Source organism: Engystomops pustulosus, chromosome 2 (genome assembly GCF_040894005.1).
Source record: "Engystomops pustulosus chromosome 2, aEngPut4.maternal, whole genome shotgun sequence".
In the NCBI taxonomy this organism is placed as follows: Eukaryota; Metazoa; Chordata; class Amphibia; order Anura; family Leptodactylidae; genus Engystomops; species Engystomops pustulosus.
This window is the reverse complement of record NC_092412.1, coordinates 71687908-71713747: the sequence shown is the minus strand read 5'-3', so window position 1 is coordinate 71713747 and position 25840 is coordinate 71687908.

Genomic DNA, 25840 nt, shown 5'->3' with positions numbered 1-25840 from the left:
ATGTGCGTCACTAAGCGCTAAACACAGCGGTCGCAAGTCTCACTCCAAATTCCTGACAATTGGCTAGTATATGCACTGCAGCAAGGACAGCCACCAGCAGATCAACCAGAAATAAAATATATATAACGCTATTGTAGGCGTAAGTAAGCCGTTTGGATTCTCCTTTGGCTATTTTCTAGCCAAGTATGAAAGCACACTGATGAGATGACGCTGAGTTATGAAAAAATAAACGTAAAATAAAAAGAAACTGCCAGACTGTGCCTATTTGAAATCAAACCCCTAATAAATTTTCCCACTTTGGTGTTTGAGGTGGATATGTGTGTCACTAAGAGCTAAACACAACGGTAGCAAGTCCCCCTGCAAATTCCTCACAATATGGTACTAGCTGCACTACTAGTGCCAGCAAGCCCAGCCACAAGCAAACAAAAAAAAAAAAGTATAACGTTATTGTAGCCCTAAGAATGACTGTTGGGTTCTTGTTGAATCACTCCTGCCTAACACTATTCTAATAGAACACCCTAACGCTTTCCCTGACCAGCAGCAGCTCTCTCCCTAGCGGCATCCAGACACAGAATGATCCGAGCAGCGCGGGCAGCGGCTAGTCTATCCCAGGGTCACCTGATCTGGCCAGCCAACCACTGCTATCGACGTGTAAGGGTACCACGTCATGCTGGGTGGAGTGCAGAGTCTCCTGGCTTGTGATTGGCTCTGTTTCTGGCCGCCAAAAAGCAAAACGGCGGGAGCTGCCATTTTCTCGAGCGGGCGAAGTATTCGTCCGAGCAACGAGCAGTTTCGAGTACGCTAATGCTCGAACGAGCATCAAGCTCGGACGAGTATGTTCGCTCATCTCTAGTCTGGACTTGTTTTCCACATCTTGTGTGTGGCAAAGACCCTCATCTCCTTGTTCTGGAGACGTCCAGCACCGTACCACTCCGTACCCCGGAAAAAGATAGGATATGTCCTACCTTTCTCCATAGTACGGCACCGTGCGCCATAACTTCCTATGGAGAGGGGCGGGGGTGAGCTGTGCTCACCTCCTCCTCCTCTCCCTGTGCACTGCCGTTGCCCGCTACGGTACGGTACGGGTGGGCAACGGCAGTCTGAATGTAGCCTTAGTGTATTTAACCTTCTGTGTTCCCCTAAAATGTTTAATTGCTGCTGTGATGTTTATGATGCGTTACCAGGACCTTGTTACAGAGTTGATTTATGATAACTACCAGTCCAGATATTATCACACTGTTTGTTTTTTTATGTGTATCTCTTTTAATGGGGTGTTTTTGAATACTTTTTTCTGGTCATTGTGTATGACTGATGTGTTAATAAAGATTAATTATGTGTACCATATGAAGTATTGGTTACTTTACTTATTCAGTGCTATTGAGGTTTTTTTGGTTAAATATTAGTTGTGTGGTCCTCTATTTAGCCCCTTACTATTTGTATTATCAATTTCTTGTGGTTGATATATTTCTGGCAACTTTTCTTGTTGTCTACTGTGTGAAAACATTACCGTAATTTTGAAATACTACACATAAACATTTTGGCGTTCAGAGGATGCCCTCAGTGCCCTTGTTGTCTGTTCTTAAGCTGTACTGTATTAGTTGATATTGGTTCAAATCTGTAACAGTGGTCAGGCTATTGCAACTGGCACCACACCAATCTATGCTTACCAGTTAATACTAAGAAAGATTTCATAATACAGTGACCTCTGAGAACAACAAACAACTCAACCACGGCTTTATCCAGAATGGTGCATGAACATATTTTGGCATACCGTTCCTTATTCTGCATTGTTTTGTTGCTAAAACTGCTCTTGGCTTGTTAAAATTGATACTAAAATAGGAAAACAAATGGAAACTATGGTTGGTGTAAACCTTGTGACCCGACATCCAGCAGAAAATAATAGTTGACTGGAATTACGAAAAATTGGACCTATCGGTAGTCAGGAGATTGTCCTATTTGGCACAGCTTGTTGGAATATGCCTGTGGTTTTAAACAGTGTAGGGTGAGATAGTGCCCCTTTCACTTTATTTTTATTTCCTAAGACTATAAACTCATTGCTCTAGAAAAATGCACTATAGTAATTCTGGATTGTTAGTTGCTACAATCCAAATGTTTCCATAAAGAAGCCACATTTGTGTTATAGCCATATGATTATTTATATATGAGGTGCTTACAGGATAACTGGCCAGTACAGGAAACCAGTGTAAAATGTATTTTGGCCCATACACCCATGACTAATTTCTTCTAATTATTTAGGGTCACCTCCATGACTATAGGCTGTTTTAGCCCATGTAGGCCCCATTTCCATTACAGAGATGGTCTAAAGTAAAACAAATCACTGCATCATCTGTCCAGAAAACAGCGCAAGCACACCAGTACTTGGCGCAAGCTGCCAGACTGGGTAAGCAGTGGTGAACTCACCCCGTGATGTCCCTGTCGGCTACCAAACTGCCTAAAGCAGATAAGCTGCCTGCTTTCAGGAGCCTAACTCACGGACCCTGAGAGACCCTGCAAGGTGAAAGAGAAAACTTACTGGTTGGTGGAGCAGACCACTGTTCACACTGAGGACACAGAAATGCAAAAAGAAACAACACACAAAGCTGAGCCATGGAAAGCGGGAACACATCGGAAGAAACAAGAAACAGAGAGACAAACAACAGATATGGACAGACAAGAGAAGTCAGGCAGAACCGGATATATAAAGGAGTTCCTACAGGAGCTGGCTGGATCTAGTAACCTTGAGGGAGCTTTAACACATTGCAAAAGCTTGATCACATGCTGAGGACACATTGGGGGTCATTTACTAAGGACCCGAATTGCGTTTTTCCGTCGTGTTACCCGAATATTTCCGTTTTGTGCAGATTTTCCCTGATTTCCCCCAGGATTTTGGCGCACGCGATCGGATTGTGGCACATCGGCGCCAGCATGCATGCGTATTTAAGGAAAAAAAAAGTGTCGCTTGACACGCGCTTACCTGCACCCAGGGTAGGACGGTGAACTTCAGTGAACTCCGACGGAATTCAGCGCAGCAGTGACACCTGGTGGACACCGGGCGCATGACCTTGGTGAATCGCCGGAAGACCCCAATCCTTCACAGAGAATGCGCCGCTGGATCGCGACTGGACCGGGTAAGTAAATCTGCCCCATTGCGTTTTAGCAGATGCAGTGGAAACGCAATGTAACCTCAGCATGTGATCAAGGCTGAAGCCTGTGAATTCGTCAAAAACGCATCATGTGAACACGCCCTCACTGGATACGACTGGGTGTGGCTCAATCAATCACAACACAGCAGCAACCTAAGCCACAGTTCACACTGACAATGCACAAAGGAAAATTAACGCCACCTAAGCCGCACTCTATGGACAGAGGAAGACTTTAGCATGGATGTTACATTCATCCCCATTTATTTCTATGGGCTCATACCCGTGGTCCCACTCATGAGCTGACTAAGCAAACCACATAAGGTCCTATTCCTGCTCTAGTTTGGGCAGTCTTTTTCTTTTGTCACGTCAGTTAGGCTGGAAACAATGGTCCGTGGGAAACATTGTTTGTACCCTGAGGGATTCCACGCATCATGCATAGGAAGCCTCAATTGTATGAAGACCTCAGGATTATATCAAGCTCTCCACACCTTAGATCAACCCTTCTGTTGTGATTGACCTTCCTGTATGCAATTACATCACTAATTTGCATATCTTTTCAAATTAGTTTCTTTGAATGATACCATTTTGCTGGACCATAAAATGAATATGTTAACAAGATAAGAAATAACTTGTAGTGGCTCATGAGGTTAATTTCTGTTGACAGGTTCCCTTTAAGCTTACATTGCAAATAGAAATACTTTGTGAAAAACTATATTACACTTTGCTTTGAGGATTGCAGACCTTAATCATTACACTGACGATATTACGATATCATAAAAAAGCATTTCCCCTGAGATACAGTACAAAGGAAGTAGACAACACCCTGTCACTCTAGCAATTGAACAACTTCTGCTACTTGGAAAATGAGGTAATATACATCTGATCAGGCATGAAGAAATGTAACCAAACACTACTATCCAGTTATAATTAGATTGGTCAATGTTACTGGACCATAAAAATTGTAATATTGTCATAAGTAGATACAACCCTGGGGAAAACATTTGCCATTTATAGGGCAGGAATCAATGTAGTGTAATTTTCACAGTGACATGGACAGATGTATTTGGATGGTTTCTGCCACGGTTTTTAAGCCTGCATTTTGCCGAAATATGCTCAGGATACACCATCAATTTCTAAACATGGGTTAACGCTTTCGTATAATAACCTGGAATGGTGGGGGAAAGGAGATATCTTTTAAGGCTACTATACCCCAGGGGTCTACAGCGCAAAAACTGGCGAAGAAGCTGCAGGCCCTTCGACAATAAGTACCCCATAACACGAATAGCTCCAGGGATCATATGTGGAGGGGGTTTCCCCTTCCCCCCTCTCTCCCATGAATATCATCTCTATGTGCCTGGCCTTTTCCAGCCTGATCACTTATCTTCTTTACTTCTTTATTTGTTTTACAGTAATGCCATAAGTATGTTTATGTTTATTGTCTTGCTGTTGTATTATGTTCGTAAATAAAAACGATTCAACATAAACATGGGTTAACACCAAATACCCACATAAATCAGTTATTAGACTGGTGTAACTTGAAGCTGTTGGGCCCCAGTACAATGTCCATGCCAGGCCCCCAACTATAATGTATGGTTTATATTACTAGTTTTTTCATATTGGAAAGTAACACCTTATGGGCCCCATAAGCCTTTTGGGCCCAGTTGCAAAGGCACCCTCTGACCCCTCACCACTGATTAGATGTCACTGGGCTAGCAATATTAAAAAGATGGAGGAAGAAGCAGATGTCTCTGTGACTGAGTAATGGCCATGTGGTATTTCTGTATGCTTCTGTTCACTTCAATAGATGATGTGCCACACTAAGGAATTGACAATTGTATTAAAACGGTGCAAGTGTCAATACATGCCTAAATATTTTTTAATACTATTAAAAATCTCTATGCCACCCTTAAAAGTGTTGTAAAGAAAATTAGGTGACATATTAGGTTTTACAGTGTCCATAATGACTACAAGGTAGCCAAAGAGGCGTGGTTTTCCTTGTCCCATCCTAGAAAGCTTATATGCATATTTCCCAGAAAGTGGAGCATCAATGGCATCAAAGTCTCCACAGGGATAAAATCAATGGACTGATTAATGGGCCAGTAGTAAATAGATGCATCCTACATTCTTAAAAAAAAGCTTATTTCTAGTACCATATATAGCAGTGGTGGCGAACCTATGGCACGGGTGCCACAGGTGGCACTCGGAGCCCTTTCTGTGGGCACCCAGCACAGAATTTACCAGATAGGCCAAAACAGCCCAGGACGAGCCATGCTCAGTGCTATTTTAGAGTGACACCTCCTTGGCTACCAGGACTACAGATGGAGCAAGAAGGTGTGGGCAGAGATGGATTATCTTTGGAGCTCCTGCTTTGGGTCCCCTGATTCTTCCTGTTCAGGGGAGCCTGGAGGGAAGCTACAATCCAAATGTCTCCTGCTTTCTATTGTATTGGCGTCCTCAGGACGCCAATACGATTGAAACTTGTGATACAGCAGAGATCAATAGGTTACTGCTCAAATTGTCATGTTGGCACTTTGCAACATAAAAGTGGGTTTTGGTTGTAGTTTGGGCACTCTGTATCTAAAAGGTTCGCCATCACTGATATATAGGATGTAAATTCCAGACTTGTAGAGGCTATAATATTCATACAGCTCAGGGCCCAGGGCAGTCTTAATCTGACCCTATACATGACTTCATCATACTTCTTATGTTGTCTTATGATAAATGTCCCCCCAATGAATTGTCCTGCAAAAATCAAACCCTCATACAGCTACATTTATGTTAAAAATAAAAAGATTCTGAACCTTTGTTATGCTATTACAGAAAAATGCAGCTAATGACTCGTGGTAGCGTGGTAGATTTTTTTTTTTGTATAGTGAATTGCTTTATGCAATGATACAGTTGTGCGATAGTATTAATGTATGATACAACTTGAAGGTTGGCTCACTTCCTTTTTTCAAACGTACATCTTATGCAATCACGTGTTATTCCAGCCTTGCATGGTATGGGTAAGTGAACGAGCTAGTGATTGTGGTTCACCTCCAGCCATAAGCATGCTCATAGTATAACAGGAAACCACAGACGCGTAAATCAATGAATACTATGGTATAGTTTCACAAACTGCACTTGGACAGGGTACTGAAATGGGACAAAACATATTAAAGGGGTTATACATAATAACACTGGCCATTAAAAAAATGTTTGGTTCTCAGAAGGGTAGAACCAAGTTAATTCTGCATAGTTAATTCCTCTGTTACTCCTTGTGATCTTTTTTTTTTTAATTGCAGCACCAAGTTTTGCCGCACTGGCGTATCACAGCTCCAGCCAGTCACTGACATTATGTTATAACTAGTGACAGACACTTCTGACGGGGGACCATGGGACCACTGGAACTGTAGGAAACCTTTTTTATTTTCCTGGGACCTTAATGGTAACCCTGTATATATTTAATTAAAAAACATTTTAAAAAAAATGTTGCCACATCAAAACAAGAACTTACCAAATACACCTAGTGACGCAATCTCCTTCTATATAAACAGGATTGTTCTGCAGGAGGTCCCTTCACCTCCCGCAGATGTTGCCATGAAGATAGAAAACAAATAATACAGATGGAAAGAGCAAATCAAGGGTCACACAAATCACACTGAAGATCTCCACAAGGAGTTACACAAATCACAGTGAAGATAACCACTTATGATATCAACTTCCTCTTACAACCTATTTGTTGCCAAATGTTAAAATTATATGTGCCTTTATAATATGACAATAGTGATAATTCAGAGTTCATTAAATGACTATTAAATTGGTTTGTTTGTTAGGTTACTCGCACAAAGGTCCGTGACAAACAAAATTACATAGTGCAAGGCCAATTAATGCACAAATGAGGGGAGATTTATCTTTTCTCGTTCTAGTATTTTAGCTTCTTTTTTGCCTTGTTTGTCTTGTTTGTTTGTTTTGTATTTGTCTTAGGTAGATTCTCCTTTTGTCAACTTGTACCTGTGCCTGCAGCCGCGTTTACGCATTGCGTTCTGGATTTGGGATTGGGGTTCTGGGATTTGCCTAATTACATTACTGTTAAAACTTGAATTTACAAAGCGCATCATAAATGTGATTTTAACGCATGCCTTAACAATACATTAACACATGCGTTAACATGTGTTAACATCTGTTGTAATATGTTTCAAAATGCGATGAAAACGCAACCAAAATGCAACATGTGAACGCAGCCTCATATTCTAACATTGCTCCCTGGTGTGGTGGATGCAACATTTTTTTTTTTAAAGATTCACTAATTTTTGTGCCAAAAGTCTCACAATGAGTTGTCTGAAAAATCTTCCCCTTTCTTTATATAAAGCTTTAGGTTATATTGTCTGCATATTGCAGCAGAAAGACAGTTCACAGGCAGTTTTTTTTTAAAATTTAAAAATAAAAATGTCTTTCCAAAAAAAATAAAGCATTGCAGTCAACAGTTTTGTCCATTTGTCAAAATTTGCACAACCTTTGTTTCTAAAAAGCATTTTGGATCCAAAATGTTTTTTGCACTGCATTTTTACATTGCTGTCCAAATTGAACTTCTTAATTTTTATTTACACTGAAATTATTTTCAAGGTAGTGAAGTTAGACAGGTCGGTGGTGTCTATCATTTGCAACTTTTTTGCAACTTTTTAATAGTCTCAGTTGGTAAATGCATCAACTTTAGTTTGAACAGCTTGATTTGTAAGATAAATACAGCTAATCCATTGAAAAACATTGCACCACTGGAAATGTGGAAAAGTCACAAAAAAGTGTACAAAAAAGTCTGAACGAAAAACTGTGACTTTTTTTGTTCTAACATTTAGAAGAAAGGTAGTGATATATCTCCCCCCCCCCCATGGCTGGTGCCACACGCACCGCTTTGTATGCGTTTGAAAATGCAAACGCAGACAAAGCCTCACCCACCGGGGCGGGCCGTTTCCCGATCGCATCGCCGTTTCTATGGAAACGCCTCTGATTGGGAATGAACCACCGGTGTTTTGCGTTAATTTAATGCAAAACACCGGCGGCTCGTTCCCGATCGCAGGCGGTTTCATAAAAACGGCGATGCGATCGGGCCGCGGCCCGCCCTGGTGGGTCTGGTGCGGTGTGTGTGGCACCAGCCTCTGATGTATACATATACAACCAGTGACTACAAAAACAGCAAAGCGGGTGCTATAAAATTTACATTTAGAAAATAAAAAATGAGCAATAAACAATATACATAAAGACATAAATAGTACTACTCTATAGTAGAAAATCGTTGTATGCATCACAAACAAGCAGCTGGACAGAGAATAGACCTGTCACCGATCTTCTATCAGGGCTAATATAAGCAAACAGGTTTTATAAATCATCTTCCATAATCACAATTTATGGGAAATTATGCCTTCCTTTCCACAATAGACATCAAGAGCAGCAACTGCCAGATGGTAGAAGTGTTTGGCACAAGCATAGTCATAAAAGTCAGGCCAAGCCTAAAAAGCAGCTGTGGCAAACAAACTAGCAAAATACTGATGTCTGCATAAAAAGCAAAGTGAAATGCATTTTCATTGATCATTAATCTCACTACTGAATATTATCCTTTTTAGGCTACATTTACACGGATGTATGAAAACGGCCGTATCCGTACCGTACCCTTTTTTACGGGTTACATACGGCCACATTCATTTCAATGGACAATAGGTCCAACCATTTATTTTGCCGTTTTTGACACCGTAGCGTACTGTGCCGTATACTAGCTGTATAAAAATATAGAGCATGGCCTATTTTCTCCCTTATTGCTGTTCCGTATGGCCTAGAAGTCTATGGGGACGTATAAAATACAAGTTACATACGTGCTGCATATGGATGAAAAACATCACGTATATATGGGCTCATACGGCCCATAAATACGAGACTGGAGAAATCATACAGTTGTGTGAATGTAGCATTACTGTTTAAGGCTACATGCACACTGCCATTGCCGGTCGCAGCGTAGCACGGCAGGCGCACGGCAGGCACACGGCCCCGCGTGGGGAGAGGAGGAGGAGGTGAGCGCTGCTCATCCCCACACCTCTCCATATGGATATATGGTGAAGGCCCGCAATACGGGAAAAGATAAGACATGTCATATCTTTTCCCGGGGCGCTGTGCACCCATTGCCGTCTATGGGGGACGTATATTGGCCGTATATATGTGGGCCGTATATACCTCCCCCATGCGGCAGTGTGAATGTAGCCTAAGGAAAAGGGGTGTTTTGGCTTATTTAGAGGAATCTAGTAATTCAGCTCTGTAGGGAGAACACCATTAGAGAACATAGCCGTAGTGCTGTAAGGATTGGTAGAGCATAAGGTAACTGGGATTCTTGGTGTCCTACTTCTGTGGCAGTAAATATGGCCACCAGAGTGGGGCTCATTTTCTAAGGGTTGTGTGCACACTTTTGTCAGACTTTGCACTTTTTTTCGGGGCAGAAATGGCTTGCACAGGTAGTTAATAAGTATGTGCCCTGGGATTGTGTCACACGTGACCCTTTTTTTGGCATAGCTGCACTGTCTTCCATGCGACACATAAGGGTATGCGGTATTTAACTTTTAAATTGTGTTGCACACCCTAGCCCTAAGATGCACCACTAAAAAGATGGTGAACTGTGTCGGACCTGAGCGGGGAAGCAACACATTCATGATATTGGGCGCACAATCTTAGTGGATCACCTGCAGATAGTTGTCATATTACATCTTATTTAGTAGGATAAAATTGGGAATACAGTGGAATAAAACACAATACACACAATAACCAATGCTCACAGTTCTCAGACAGTAGATATAGTGTTGTCAGATTAACTATGTTAATAGTGGAACCCTCTTGAAGTTGAAGTTTTAAAAAACAGTTTTTATATTGACTCACAATCTTTATTCTTCTGGTGTGTGTCTCCCTCTGCAGGAGCTAAGTGGGGTTACATCTTTAGAAAAGTAAGTCAATGGGGCACATGTATCATTTGTTTTCCTTTGCAACATTTTAAAGTTGGCTGAAGTCGGGATACTTTAGCAGCGCTATGTATCCGTCTAAATTTGCTGTTGTGATACATGTCTGTTTTTTTTCTTTGTCTCTGTTTTGCAGGCTTCTTGATTTTTGCGACTTTTTGGCTGCATGCATACGAACGCATGTCTGCCGGGCCGTAGCTGCTGACCCCTCCCCTCTCCATAGCAATGCATTGTGTATGGGCCGTAAAACGGGGAAAGATAGGACATGTCCTATCTTTTTCCTGTGTACGGGGTGGTATAGTGTTGCACGTGTGCTGCACCATATTGCTCTGTATTGCCATTGCCAACTATGGGGGAAGCACATACGTCCCCCATAAGGTAGTGTGCATGGGAACTTTAGGTGCATGTATAGAACTAAGTATTAGGTCAGTTATACTTTGTTTTGCACCTAAAAGTCAATCATTTGCTCTTCAAAAAGTCACAAAACAAAGAAAACATCTGTTTTGGAAAGATACATTCAGGAACACTGCAACATACACACCTAAAAGCATAGTCGCAAAAATGCACCAAAAAAGTCACAAAAAAAGAAAAAAAAACTGCAAAAGATAGAGAGAAAAACTGATGAAATTTAAGATACATGTCCCCCCATGAAATGTAAATAAGAAAAATTAGTTCTCTCTTAGGTAAACAGCATTATCTGTTTACCCCAAGCTGAATGTATGTAAAGGTATAGAAAAATATACTACAATTAATAATTAGGACATTTATCAAATTTTATTTTTAAAAGAGATGGATTTATTATTGTAATACTTATTGATTACCGTAACACTGATGAAAACCTTAGTTAGATTTTACCTACTGCATCATTTTAATCCAGTCTATACTTCACCTCCTGACGAAGCATCAGCGAAACGCGCGTCGGGGTGTAAGTTTACTGGCCTCTGAGGATTCCCTATAGAACCTACCATCATGCTTACGGGTAAGCAATAAAAAGATTGTGTGCATGGTGGGAGCCGGCTGGTACCTCCGGTCCCCACTCCACATAGGATTACATTGAGGAGATTTCCTCTCTTTTACATTCCCGTTTGCATCATTTACTATCACATATCAGACTGTGTAGTCTGCAGTACTAGTTCCTTTTACATTAGGTTCTGGGGTTTCTTTAGGGTGCTTATGTTTTCGATGGTTGCCCCATTTCCATCAGGGGCTGAATTGTTCCCCCTTTCATTTTTGTCCCTTTAATATATGTTCTTGCTATGTGTGCATTGTCACTTTAATAAAATACATTGTTTATTCTATTCATCTTTTGATGTCTTTTTCGACTCCCTTTCTGGGTTGTGTATTGTATAGTGTCTTTGGGAGTTGCGGTAATATACTGCAGTACCTTATTGGGCTGCCTCTTTCTTTGGTTTATATATACTTCCCCTAAGTCCTCATTTACACATCAACGTTCAGTTTCAGGGAATGAGAGTTTGCCTAACCGAGACTTTGCTAACAAACTGAATCTGTCGCTAGGGACCTCATTTTCACTAAAGACAGGTTGCAGAAGCCCATCACACCTGCAGTGTAAATATGTCTTTCTGCCTTTAATTGTGTTTTATAACTTACCTTGCACCATGTCAGAATCCTCTGTTGAGTCACAGGGGTTGGGCTTTGGTTTGGGTGCATTGCAAAAAACAACATGTGGCAACGGATACTCACTCCTCAGCTCTTGGCCTCACATTTGTGCTCCTGTACAGCTCCATCCTCCTGCTTCTTCAGAGTTCCTAGCAGTGGTGAGCTGACGACACTGTGAACGACAAAAGGTGGGGGCTAAGAGCTGAGAAGTGAGCAGCACAGTCACATGTTGTTTTTTGAAATGCATCCAAACCAAAGCCCAACCCCTGTGACTTAACAGAGGATTCTATCTGGGTGCAAGGTAAGTTATAACATACAGTTAGATTGTAATGCAAATGCTTAGAGAAGGCAAAAATACATATTTGCATTGCAGGTGAGATGGGGTTCTGCAACCTGTCTTTAGTGAAAATGAAGTCCCTGGTGACAGGTTCCCTTTAAGGCTGCCTTGCAGGCGTGTGGAGACTTATAGCCATTGATGCTCCACTAGGGGATTCTGGGAAATATGCAGATAAAGTTTTCAGGATTGGACAAGGTAAATAATGCCTGTTTTTGCTACCTTAAACAGCAGCCCCCTTACCATAAAGTATGATTTTACTGTGAAATTAAACAAAAAACACATTTGCGCCATATTCTTCTGAGCTCTCTTTTACAGCTTTCACTGTGCTCTTCTATTTATTCTTTGGGTCTCCCTTCAAATTGTGTCGCAAGGCCAAGCACTGACATGCACCAGGAAGAAGAAGGTGAACTCCGGTGGACCTGAGCGGGGAAGCGACACATGGAGGATATCGGGCGCACGATCTTAGTGAATAGCCGCACAGTGCATTATCGTCAGACAATGCATATTCGATGAACTCCTCCGGACGGGTAAGTAAATGTGCCCCATTGTCTTTCTTTTATTGCACAAAAAACTTGAACATGTATCTAAGAAATTATGGATGGTAAATAAAAACTAATTGTAAAGCAGGTGATAATGCTGGCAATGATGCAATCTGTAAAAAAAAATGTAACGATAAAAAGATAGCATGGCAATAACTTCAGTATAACGCAGTAAGGGGCTAGAAATATATCTGAAGAAAAAAAATATTATGTGAAGATGAAAATGAGAATTATGGAATAAAAATGCCAATGTGATAGGTGCCTAGCAATTTTAGAATGCATTGCTTACCTCCAGAATTCATATAGCTGACTGACTGGCTGTCTGCCAGGACTGTTAAAGAGAATTGGGAAAAGTGACTGTAAAAGCTCAGGGGTTGGTTGATGTGATTTTATGCAAATCGCAAAGTATACAGCAGCAGGGAAGGTAAAAGGCAAGCTGCAATTTGTATATAGTCACACTCAGAGGCAATGTCATTTGCTCAGCACTAATCATACAAATCAGTAGAATAGCTCCAGGCTTGATGGTGTATTTGTCCCTCTGTAGGCTTTATCTTTAGAGACATGTATTACTTTATTAGGTGCAACATACATATTATAGGAGTGGATAGTTTAAGCTTACAATTAGGATATTTCCTGTTCTAGATTACATTTTCATGTAGAAATTTGTGTAGAAAGTGTGTGTCTTTAATTAAATTGAAATGTTTTATTCAGATTTTCCACATGGAATTTAAAGTCAGATTTTCAAAGTCAGTAATTGATCAAATATGCTTTAGAAAATTGTCTTCCTTTTTATATAAAAATCTCCACTGGATTTTTCGAGTAGCCACATACCACTCAGACTGTAACATAGACTGGTAGCGTTGCAGGAGTTGCAATGCTAGATTCTTAGTTTTTAGGTCATTTGGAGAACTAAGAAATATTTTTTGAATCCAGACACCTCCACCAATGAACTAGCAAACCGAGACATGAGAGACAATTGTATGCTTCCAATTCTCTTGTTGAAGGCCCTTTTCATTTCCAACATAACTGTGGCTGAGTTTAGAAGGATCCAACGGGGTACTTCCCTGTGTAGAACTTATTGGGGGATATTTATCAGGATATTTATCAGGGATTCTGTGTCACGTCAGTGTGTGTATATGAGGGTAGAACTATATGTGTGTTTATGTAAGTATATACAGTAAATGTGGGTGTGTATATATGAGTGCATAAATGTATGTTATGGTATAAACATGTGTGCGTGTACAAATTTATCTATATTTTTTTTAGGGGAAGAGGGGCCCCATAGAAATCTATCGTACGCAAACTATGGTGGGGGCCCCCATTGAATGTAGTCCATACAGGGAACAGCAATCGCATTTTACCTATGGTCTCCGGGACCGGACTGGACTCTCCATCTTGGCACGACAAACCTACAGGAGCTGCCGACCAGGTGAGCGGACACTCTCTTTTTTTCTATGAATATACGATTTTCTCTCTGGCATAGTAGAATACAGCATATATTTTACTATTGTGTCCCTGCTCCCTTACTCATATGGTTTAAGATACATAACATTTTTCATACGTATTTTACAACATAACAATGAGTACAGGTCTATTTTTACCTTCATCAGCTCCATTTTTTTTACTTTTCTGCTTTTTTCTACTTTTGCGAACAAAAGATTTCTCCTTCACCCTCTTTTGTGTCTTATGATGTGATCAGACTTTTAATGTTTTTTCAATAAATTTTGTATTTTTTACTGCAAACTTTTTTGCTTGTTGCTGATGGTCTTTCTTTCTCAAGCTTCCAGCAATCGCTATATACTGCTCCCCAGCAATAACTATATATAGCTGCCCCAGCAACCATTATATACAGCTCCCCCAGCAATCACTATTTACAGCTCCCCCAGCAATCACTATATACAGCTCCCCAGCAATCACTATATAGAGCTCCCCCAGCAACCACTATATACAGCTTCCCCAGCAACCACTATATACAGCTCCCCCAGCAATCACTATATAGAGCTCCCCCAGCAACTACTATATACAGCTCCCCCAGCAATCACTATATACAGCTCCCCCAGCAATCACTATATAGAGCTCCCCTAGTAATCACTATATAGAGCTCCCCCAGCAACCACTATATACAGCTCCCCCAGCAATCACTATATACAGCTCCCCAGCAATCACTATATACAGCTCCCCAACATTACCTATATACAGTCCCACCCCATTAACTATTTACAGCTCTCTATAATAACTATATACAGTCCCCCTATAATAACTACATACACCCCCTATAATAACTATATACACCCCCTATAACTATATACCGTCCCCTATAATAACTATATACACCCCCTATAACTATATATGGCCTCCCTATAATAACTATATACAGTCCCCCTATAAAAACTATATACACCCTCTATAATAACTATATACAGCCCCACTATTATAACTATATACAGTCCGTCTATAACTATATACAGTCCCCCTTCAATAACTATATATAGTCCTTCTATAACAGTGATGGCGAACCTATGACACGCATTTTCAGTGACACGCGGCCGCCCGAGAGTTAAGTTTCACGGCCAGGTGCAGTAGCCAGGAAGCTGAGAGATTGTCACACACTGAGCTGAGCTCACAGCACTTCCTCCTTTCCCAGGCCGGCCCCTCCCCCTGTGTGAGCTGTGCCTCGTGTCTCCAGTCAGCACAGGTATCATCCCGGGGCTCAGCACCAGGAGAGGTGACCCGGCTATCAATTCCAGAAACTCCTCTGCAGCTCCTGATAGTTGTGGTGGGGGGAGGGAGGCAGCATAGACAGAAGCTACATCACTGCTGCCTTCTGTGATGTGCCAGCAGCTGCCACCTCTTCACTGAGCATCTCCACAGCAGGGATGAGGGAGGACAACAACTCTCATCATACAGTAAGTAATGTCAGTGCACTGTATGATGAAAGACAGTCATCTGGGCTTGTGTGTCAGTTTTGTGACATACAATCCCTGAAATAATTGCAACGCTTTGCAAATCGCCATACATTGCAATTATTTTGCTCCTCATGAAGGAGATGCACATAGCGGCGCCTGCGACTCACTATAACCTGTGAACTTTCTGATTGTAACCGATTGTCAGGAAAGGGAGTCTGTGGACCCTCTGGACCACCGCGCCGTGCCGCAGGAGCAGGAGAGGACATCGCTGGAGCCAGGGGAGGTGAGCGGAGCGGAGCTCCGGAAGGACGCTGGGGGGCACGGGTGCACCCGTGATCGGAGACAGAGATCGTGGGAGCCCCCGTGTCAGTACCCCCCCTTCGGCCTCCCCCTCTTCTTCTTGGTCCCAAGAAACCTCTGGAGGAGAGTCCGATCAAAGATGTTTTCTTCAGGCTCCCAGGATCTCTCCTCAGGCCCGAACCCCTTCCAATTTACAAGAAAGAACCGCTTACCCCTCACGATCTTCATGTCTAGAACCTCCTTAACTTTGTAAACATCTGGGAAATACGCCACAGGAGCAGGAGGAGGGGATTGCTGGGAAAAGCAGTTCAAGATGACAGGCTTCAAGAGGGAGACATAGAAGGAGTTCAGGATGCGCATTGATGGTGGAAGGTGGAGCTTGTAGGCCACTTGGTTGATGCACTTGATTACCTCAAAGGGACCGAGAAATCGGGGACCAAGTTTGTAACTGGGTATCTTAAGCCGGATGTATTTGGAAGACAACCATACTTTGTCACCAGGAGAGAAGACATGAGTAGCTCGGCGTTTCTTATCAGCCTAGCTCGTAGAAGGGACTGGGAGGTCTGGTCCCAAATAGACTTGAGGTCCTGTACCAAATCCTCTACTGCAGGGACATCAGAGGAAGTAGACAGTGGGAGAAGCGAGCAAGGAATGTGTCCATAGACCACAAAGAATGGAGCCGAGCCAGTAGACCCCGAATCCAGGGAATTGTAGGAGAACTCAGCCCAAGGTAGTAGGTCAGCCCAGTTGTCCTGACGGGCTGAGATAAAGTGACGAAGGTAGCAGCCCAAAGTCTGGTTCACCCTCTCCACTAGACTGCGGGTGATATGCAGAGGAAAAGTCTAGGTTGACCCGCAGCTGGTTACACAAAGAACGCCAGAATCTTGACTCGAAATGGATTCCTCGAGCAGACACGATGTGAAGCGGAAGACCATGCAGCCGGAAGATGTTTCTGAAGAATAGACTGGCAAGCTGTGGGGAAGATGGAAGACCTGGAAGGGAAACAAAATGGGACATCTTTGAAAACCGGTCCGTCACCACCCAGATGACAGTACAGCCCGAGGAGACAGGCAGATCGGTGACCAAGTCCATCGCCACGTGGAACCATTGGCGACTGGGTATTGGCAAAGGCAGTAACAGTCCAGCCAGTTTGAGGAAAGAGGCTTTGTTGCGGGCACAGGAAGAGCAGGATCCCACAAACTCCCGAACATCTTTGACCAGGTCTGGCCACCAGTAGTAGCGGGAGATTCGGGCCACAGTGCGCTGCACCCCAGGATGCCCAGCCACATGAGAAGAATGTCCCCAAGATGTCCTCTTCCGGAGAGCAGGTCTAACATATGTCTTGCCAGGAGGTAGCTGAAGCTGCCAACTGGAGCTGCAACAACAAGCTGAGGTGCCGAGGAACTGGTTCTTCTCTACATCCGAAGCCCGGGACAGGGCATCATCCTTGACATTCTTGTCAGCCGGACAAAAATGGATAAGCAGATCGAATCGGGAGAAGAACAATGACCACCGAGCTTGCCTGGGGTTCAGACGCTGGGCTGTCTGGAGGTATACACACTCACGGGATGGAGAGCACCTTCCAGAAGATACCGCCATTCTTCTAGCGCAAGCTTGATGGCCAACAGCTCTCTGTCTCCAATAGAGTAATTTCTCTCAGCTGGGGAAAAGGTCTTGGAAAAGCAGCTGCATGTTGAAGTTCGACCCTTGGGCCCTCTCTGGGAGAGCACCCACCTCAAGATGAAAAGATTTGTTGGTATCAGGCCTAGAGAGGACTGGTGCCGAGACAAAAGCGGACTTCAACTTGGAGAAGGCCTCTTCAGCTGTGGGAGACCAAGCCCGTGGATTGGCACCCTTCTTAGTGAGTGCTACGATGGGGGCCACGACAGTGGAGAAATGGGGAATAAACTGTCTATAGTAATTTACAAACCCCAGGAACCTCTGTATGCCTCGGAGACCTTCTGGACATGGCCACTGAAGAACAGCAGACAGTTTCGCGGGATCCATCTCAAGGCCTCTGTCGGAAATTATGTATCCGAGGAACGAAAGATTGTGCTGGTGAAACTGGCATTTCTCCAGTTTGGCGTAGAGATGATTGGCATGAAATCTTCCAAGAACTTGATGTACGTGTGTCTGGTGAGATTCAAGGTCTGGAGAGTAAACCAAGATGTCGTCCAGGTAGACCACGAAACACGTATAGAGGAGGTCCCGGAAAATGTCATTAACAAATTCCTGAAAGACAGCAGGGGCATTACACAGTCCAAAAGGCATTACTAGATATTTAAAATGCCCGTCACGAGTATTAAATGGCGTCTTCCACTCGTCACCTTTGCGGATCCGGATGAGATTATAAGCACCTTGAAGATCCAACTTGGAGAATACCCTGGAACCGCGTAGGCGATCAAAGAGTTCGGTATGAAACCTCTCTGCAGGTTCTCCTTGATGTATTCCGACATGGCAGCCGTCTCGGGAACAGAAAACGGAAGGACCCGACCTCTGGGAGGAGTGGCACCTGGAAGGAGATCCACTGGACAATCATAGGGACGATGTGGTGGCAAGGTCTCCGCTTGTTTCTTAGAGAACACATCAGCAAAGTCCCGGTAACAAGCTGGAAGACCCTTCAGGGTTGTGGAAGACGCAGAAGAGGTCAGGACCTGGAGTGGTGCCACCATGTATCGAGATTGGCATTCCGGGCCCAACGCAGGATCTCACCGGTTTTCCAATTGAGGAAAGGAGCATGGAGTTGAAGCCAAGGAAGACCCAGAAGAATAGCTGATGTGGAGAGAGGCAGGACATAGAAGACCAGACTTTCTTGGTCAAGGACTCCAACTTGAAGATGGATGGGTTCCGTTGAAGATGGATGGGTTCAGAAAGAAGCTGTCCGCTTACAGAGGAAATGACTAGCGGAGACCTGAGTTGAACCACCGGAATGTGGTGCCGGGAGACCAGAGCGGCATCCACAAAGTTCCCTGTGGAACCAGAGTCCAGGAATGTTGAGACTTGCACGGGAGGACCGGTACCGACACAGAGGAGCACGGGAACAGTCAGGCGTGGAGAAGCTGAATTCACATCTAGGGACGCCTCTCCCAGAAGCCCTAGGTGCTGGCGTTTCCCAGACGTTGGGGACGGACTGGACAAGCCCCAATGTGATGTTTGGGGCTGGCACAGTACAGACAAAGGTTTTCTTGGAAACGTCTGGATCGTTCTGCAGGCGAAAGTCGAGCTCTGTCAACCTGCATAGGCTCCCCTGCAGGCTGTGCAACCGGAGGCTGGAACGGATTTTGGAAGACCGGGGCCAACCGAGGCAGACGGGGAAGCCGGACAAGAGATCACTTGTGCCGCAACTCTTCAGCTCGTTCCAAAAACCGCACGTCAATCCGGGTGGCCAAGGTGATAAGACCACTCAGTGTTGCCGACAAGTCACAGGCAGCCAACGCATCCTTTACCCGAGAGGACAGTCCTTTCTTAAAAGTTGCACATAAGGTTGCCTCGTTCCAACAGAGTTCAGACTCCAAGGTGCGGAACTGAACAGCGTATTCACCCACAGTTGTGTCTCCTTGGCATAGGTTCCGCTGAGGAGGCTCGTGCTGGTTCCTCAAACACCGACCGGAACTCTGCCAGGAAGTTGGTATGGGTAGCTGTAACTGGATCATTCCTGTCCCACAGCGGAGCAGCCCAGGCCAGAGCCTTCCTGGTGAGGAGGCTGCTGATGAACGCCACCTTGGAGTGCTCACTGACCAACTGAGAAGACATTAACTCCATATGCAGCGAACACAGGGTGATGAATCCCCTGCACTGTTTGGGGGTCGCCATAGTATTTACTGTTAGGATACGGAGTCTGTGGACCCTCTGGACCACCGCAGGAGGTGGTACTAGCCGACCTGGGACTGGAGTCTAAGTGGAACCCGGTGTTCACCAGTGCCCGCGGCAAAGCGGGATGGACTTGCTGCGGCAGGATACCACCAGGTCATTCCACAGGTGCAACTAGCCCGCCGTGGTTGCCAAGGTAGCTATACAGGAGACACCAGGACTCACGTCAGGAATCGCAGGAGCTGGCACACAGGAACGCAGGAGCACAGGGACGGACTGGCACGCAGGACCACAGGAACGGACTGGCACACAGGAACGCACGACCACAGGAACGCAGGAATCACAGGAACGCATGAATCACAGGAACGCAGGAATCACAGGAGAGCTTTCTTTTCATGGGGAAGACTTGAAGATCCGGCAAGGGTCACAGGAAGAGGCAGAAACTTATAACAGGCCAGCGCCAATTACCGGCGAGCTGGCCCTTTGAACTGAGCGAGCTGGCGCGCGTGCCCTAGGAGGCGGGGATGCGCGCGCCGAGCCGCAGGAGCAGGAGAGGACATCACTGGAGGAGAGGACATCCGGACATCCCTCCGGAGGGACGCTGAAGGGCACGGGTGCGCCTGCGATCGGAGGCAGAGATCGCGGAAGCACCCGTGACACCGATCTATTACATTTTGACAAACCAAGCTCAAAAGGTTGCCCATCACTGTCCTATAATAACTTATAAAACCCCCCTATAATAACTGTATACAGTCCCCCTATAATAACTGTATACAGCCCCCCTATAACTGTATACAGTCCCCCTATAATAACTATATACAGCCCTCTATACCTATATACAGTCCCAAGGGCCGGTTCTAGACAAAGAAGTGCCCTGGGCAAAACTAAAAGTAGGGCCCAAAAATAAAACTATTTTATGATTAGTCATGGTCAGTAAGAGGCCCCTTTAATATGGGAGAATTTTATAGGAGACAGATGATAGGGAGATTTATAGGTGGCTCAGTGGTTAGCATTACAGCCTTGCAGCACTCTTCAACATCGCAAAAGGTTTCTATGTTCTCTCGGTGTTTGTGTGGGTTTCCTCGGGGTCCTCCAGTTTCCTCCCACACTCCAAAAACAAACTGGTAGGTTGATTAGATTGTGAGCCCCAAGGGGACAGGGACTGGTCTGTCAAGTTCTGTGCAGTGCTGCGTAATCTGTGTGCACTGTATAAATAAAGGAATTATTAATTATAATTATTATGATTCCTAGATGCAGAACTATAAAGTAGATGATATATAAACTAGCATGGCCGGTTCTAGACAAAGTGGGGCCCTGGGCAAAACTAAAAGTGGGGCCCCAAAATAAAACTATTTTATGACCAGTCACAGTCAGCACAAGGCTCCATTTAGTATGGTAAAACAAACTGTAATATGGGAGAATTTTATAGGAGATAGATGGATGATAGGGAGATTGATGGGCAGCATGGTGGCTCAGTGGTTAGCACTACAGCCTTGCATTGCTGGTCAACATCTGCAAGGAGTTTGCATGTTCTCTCTGTGTTTGCGTGGGTTTCCTCCGGGTCCTCCGGTTTCCTCCCACACTGGTACACTGGTAGGTTTAATAGATTGTGAGCCCCATGGGGACAGGGACTGATCTGGTAAGCTCTGTGCAGTGCTGCATAATCTGTGTGCGCTATATAAATAAAGAATTATTAATTATAATTATTATGACAGAAGATAAATATGAAAGATGATAGAGATTTTTAGATGCAGAACTTTAAAGTAGATTATATATACTGTAGAAAGATATGAGAGATAAATACTGTAGAAGAGAAATAGAAGATTGATTAGTTAATAGATGAAAATAATAATAAAAAAGAATTAAAGTAAACCTAACAAACCACATATTTTCTGAAAGCAGACACTTGCCCCATTTTCAAAATTGCATTAAAGAGTTTATAGACATAAGCGCCTTCATGCAATTTTGATTCAAACTGAAACATTTTATAAAATTTGACTTTGATGACAAAAAATGTACTCCAAACAGAAAATATTTACCTTCACATCTCCTAAATGTAATAGATGGACCTGTGTAAAGTTCACAAATGTCTCATATAGATATGTTCACATAAATGAATCCACATAATATCACTTAATCTGTAATAACTAGATATCTGCTTTTCAGCTACAAATTTTAAGACAGTCATAACATGCAAAATATAGCAATAAAACAGAATAAAAAGTAATGGTGCCTTAAAACCTATATAATTTGTAGTTAGAAATGGAGACTCTGACAAAGAAGGATAACTGAACGGACCCATTCAAGATAACCCAAATTTAGCTGAACATTAATAAAGATTTACCTAATGTACGACTAAGTGATCAACTCAGTTGTAATGTTCAAAATATATGTCCATTGATCACTATGCAATCAAGTATGTTGTTAGGTTACAACACAAATTACTGTATGTAACTTTAATGTTTTGTTAAAATAAATTAAAAAATACTTTAAAAAAAAAAAACCTTTATAATTTGGTAAGCAGGCAACCAAGCAATGCATTTGGCAATTAACATTCAAAATTTCCTCTAAAATATACTTGCCTAAAACAGTAAGATGTGAGGAGATCACACATACCCCACATGTGTATATTCACCAAAATATGCAGCAAAGGGAACATTAAATCCATAGGGTCACCAGACAATTTTTACAGAAAATTGCACTGAGCGTCACACAGATCTATCATTGTATTCTCCCTTACACAATGGTAACCCCAATAAATAACTATATATCCATAAACCAAGCTAATGAGATAATAAAAGTCACTTTTAGATGTGAACTATTGTATTATTCGCACGATAACAGAACCCTTCAAGCTTCAAAAGAATTTGAGTGAGAACGTCATAACATAGGTGTAAATAATGGAGGATGGTGTGAAATAAAAACTTTATTCAGGAGCATGTGAGTGTTTTTGAAGTTACATATAGCTTTATAGACATAGATAGTTCTGGATAGGAGAGGGTTAAAACATGAATATTAGCTGATATTATTTCTTATCAAAATGTAGTAAAATATTAAGTGAATATTTCCATTATCTGTGAGGTGCAGCAGCTCCTATGTTCAGCATTCTCAGAATTCTCCCTGTAGCCTGCTGCTAAGAATCTGGAGGGGGTGCACACTTCAGAGGGCTATATATGTGGCTCTGTGATACATAGAACATCACTTTCCTATGAAAGAAGAGAGTTTCCTTTTTTATATGAATCTAAATTTGTCTTTCTAAGGCTACATGCAGCGCGGGGAGAGGAGGAGGAGATGAGCGCAGGAACATATGGAACATATGGGCCACGGCGCCGTAATTCAGGAAAACATAGGACATGTCCTATCTTTTCCCGGGCTACAGAGCGGTACGGTGCCGCACGTGTGCCGTGAGCCCATAGAAGTGTATGGGGGACGTATATCGGCCGTATATACGTTGGCCTTATATACGTCCCCCATACATGTGTGTGAATGCAGCCTAGGTGTAAGGAAAATGGAGATATTAACTGTTAAACTGCCATCAGGAGTGATTTTTATATATAAAAATCGCACCTGAAATTTTCACTTTAAACCTGAATATCTCTGGATCCATGGAACCTAGAAACACAATTTTAGATTTATTTGAAAGAATAGATTCTCCTCCTTCAGGGGCCTACCCATAGAGTCAACCCTTACAGTCCCTTATAATAACTGTATACACTCACCGGCCACTTTATTAGGTACACCATGCTAGTAACGGGTTGGACCCCCTTTTGCCTTCAGAACTGCCTCAATTCTTCGTGGCATAGATACAACAAGGTGCTGGAAGCATTCCTCAGAGATTTTGGTCCATATTGACATGATGGCATCACACAGTTGCCGCAGATTTGTCGGCTGCACATCCATGATGCGAATCTCCCGTTCCACCACATCCCAAAGATGCTCTATTGGATTGAGATCTGGTGACTGTAGAGGCCATTTGAGTACAGTGAACTCATTGTCATGTTCAAGAAACCAGTCTGAGATGATTCCAGCTTTATGACATGGCGCATTATCCTGCTGAAAGTAGCCATCAGATGGTGGGTACATTGTGGTCATAAAGGGATGGACATGGTCAGCAACAATACTCAGGTAGGCTGTGGCGTTGCAACGATGCTCAATTGGTACCAAGGGGCCCAAAGAGTGCCAAGAAAATATTCCCGACACCATGACACCACCACCACCAGCCTGAACCGTTGATACAAGGCAGGATGGATCCATGCTTTCATGTTGTTGACGCCAAATTCTGACCCTACCATCCGAATGTCGCAGCAGAAATCGACACTCATCAGACCAGGCAACGTTTTTCCAATCTTCTACTGTCCAATTTCGATGAGCTTGTGCAAATTGTAACCTCAGTTTCCTGTTCTTAGCTGAAAGGAGTGGCACCCGGTGTGGTCTTCTGCAGCTGTAGCCCATCTGCCTCCAAGTTCGACGTACTGTGCGTTCAGAGATGCTCTTCTGCCTACCTTGGTTGTAACGGGTGGCGATTTGAGTCACTGTTGCCTTTCTATCAGCTCGAACCAGTCTGCCCATTCTCCTCTGACCTCTGGCATCAACAAGGAATTTCCGCCCACAGAACTGCCGCTCACTGGATGTTTTCTCTTTTTCGGACCATTCTCTGTAAACCCTACAGATGGTTGTTCGTGAAAATCCCAGTAGATCAGCAGTTTCTGAAATACTAAGACCAGCCCTTCTGGCACCATGCCACGTTCAAAGGCACTCAAATCAACTTTCTTTCCCATACTGATGCTCGGTTTGAACTGCAGGAGATTGTCTTGACCATGTCTACATGCCTAAATGCATTGGCATGTTGCCGCCATGTGATTGGCTGATTAGAAATTAAGTGTTAACGAGCAGTTGGACAGGTGTACCTAATAAAGTGGCCGGTGAGTGTACACCCCCTATAATAACTATATATAGTCTCCATATAATAACTATATACACTACCCTATAATAACTATATACACCCCCTATATAATAACTATATACACCCCCTATATAATAACTATATACACCCCCTATAACTATATACAATCCCCCTATAATAACTATATACAGTCCCCTATAATAACTATATAACCCCCTATAATAACTATATACACCCCCTATAACTATATACTGTCCCCCTATAATAACATTATAAAGTCCCACTATAATAACTATATACACCCTCTATAACTAAATACAGTCCTCTTTAATAACTATATACAGTCCCCTATAATAAGTTTACACCACCTGTAATAACTATATACACCCCCTATAACTGTATACAGTCCCCCTATAATAAGTATACACCCCATATAATAACTATATCCAACCTCCCTATAGTAACTAACTACATACAATTCCTCTATAATAACTATATACAGTCATAGGTAAAATAATACTCACCTTCCATTGTTCCCCTGATGCGCGCCGCCATCATCTTCCCTCGCAGTGTCTGGGTAGATATCTCATGTAAATATAGATGGCAGTGCCCTGCTACAGGCTGTGACATCACACGATGCCCTGCCCGCGGCAGGGCGCGCCATCTTTATTTACATCGGATTGTCTATGGCAGAGTAGGGAACTTATTGTTCCCTTGCTCTGCCTTAGACTGATTCAGGGTACATTGACGGGATTCATGCCAATTTGCCGGAATCGCCCACATTTGGTGGGGGCCCCCTTAAAGGGCAAAGTGGTGGGGGCCAAGGGCTCGCACCCTGTGCGCCCCCCTATAATCTGGCCCTGGCCATATTCAAACCAGGGAGGACACATCTTTACCCACGTTTACATACAGTTGAGTCAGAAGTAGACAGTCCCAGTGACAAATAAGAATATATCATATTATTATAAGCAGTACACGGAAAGTTTAAACCCTTCTAGGGTTTTTGCCACTTTGGTTATTGTACTATTTTTCATATCATTATTTTTTCCAATTTTTGGCAGAACAGATCCCAGTATAGAGCTTTTGATTATTCTTTCTACGGAACAGTAGATGGCACTATGTGAACAATGTCAATGCCGGCTAGCTAGCAAGCTACAAATCTTCCTTAATTTAGTTATGGTCCACATACAGCTAACATATTGCATTCCTACAGAGCTGATATTCGGAAAGCAGTAAAGCCATATCTAAATGCTGTAATTCCTGAAATGATAAAACTGTACTGCATCTGATGTTTTGATAGGACCTTAGCGGAAC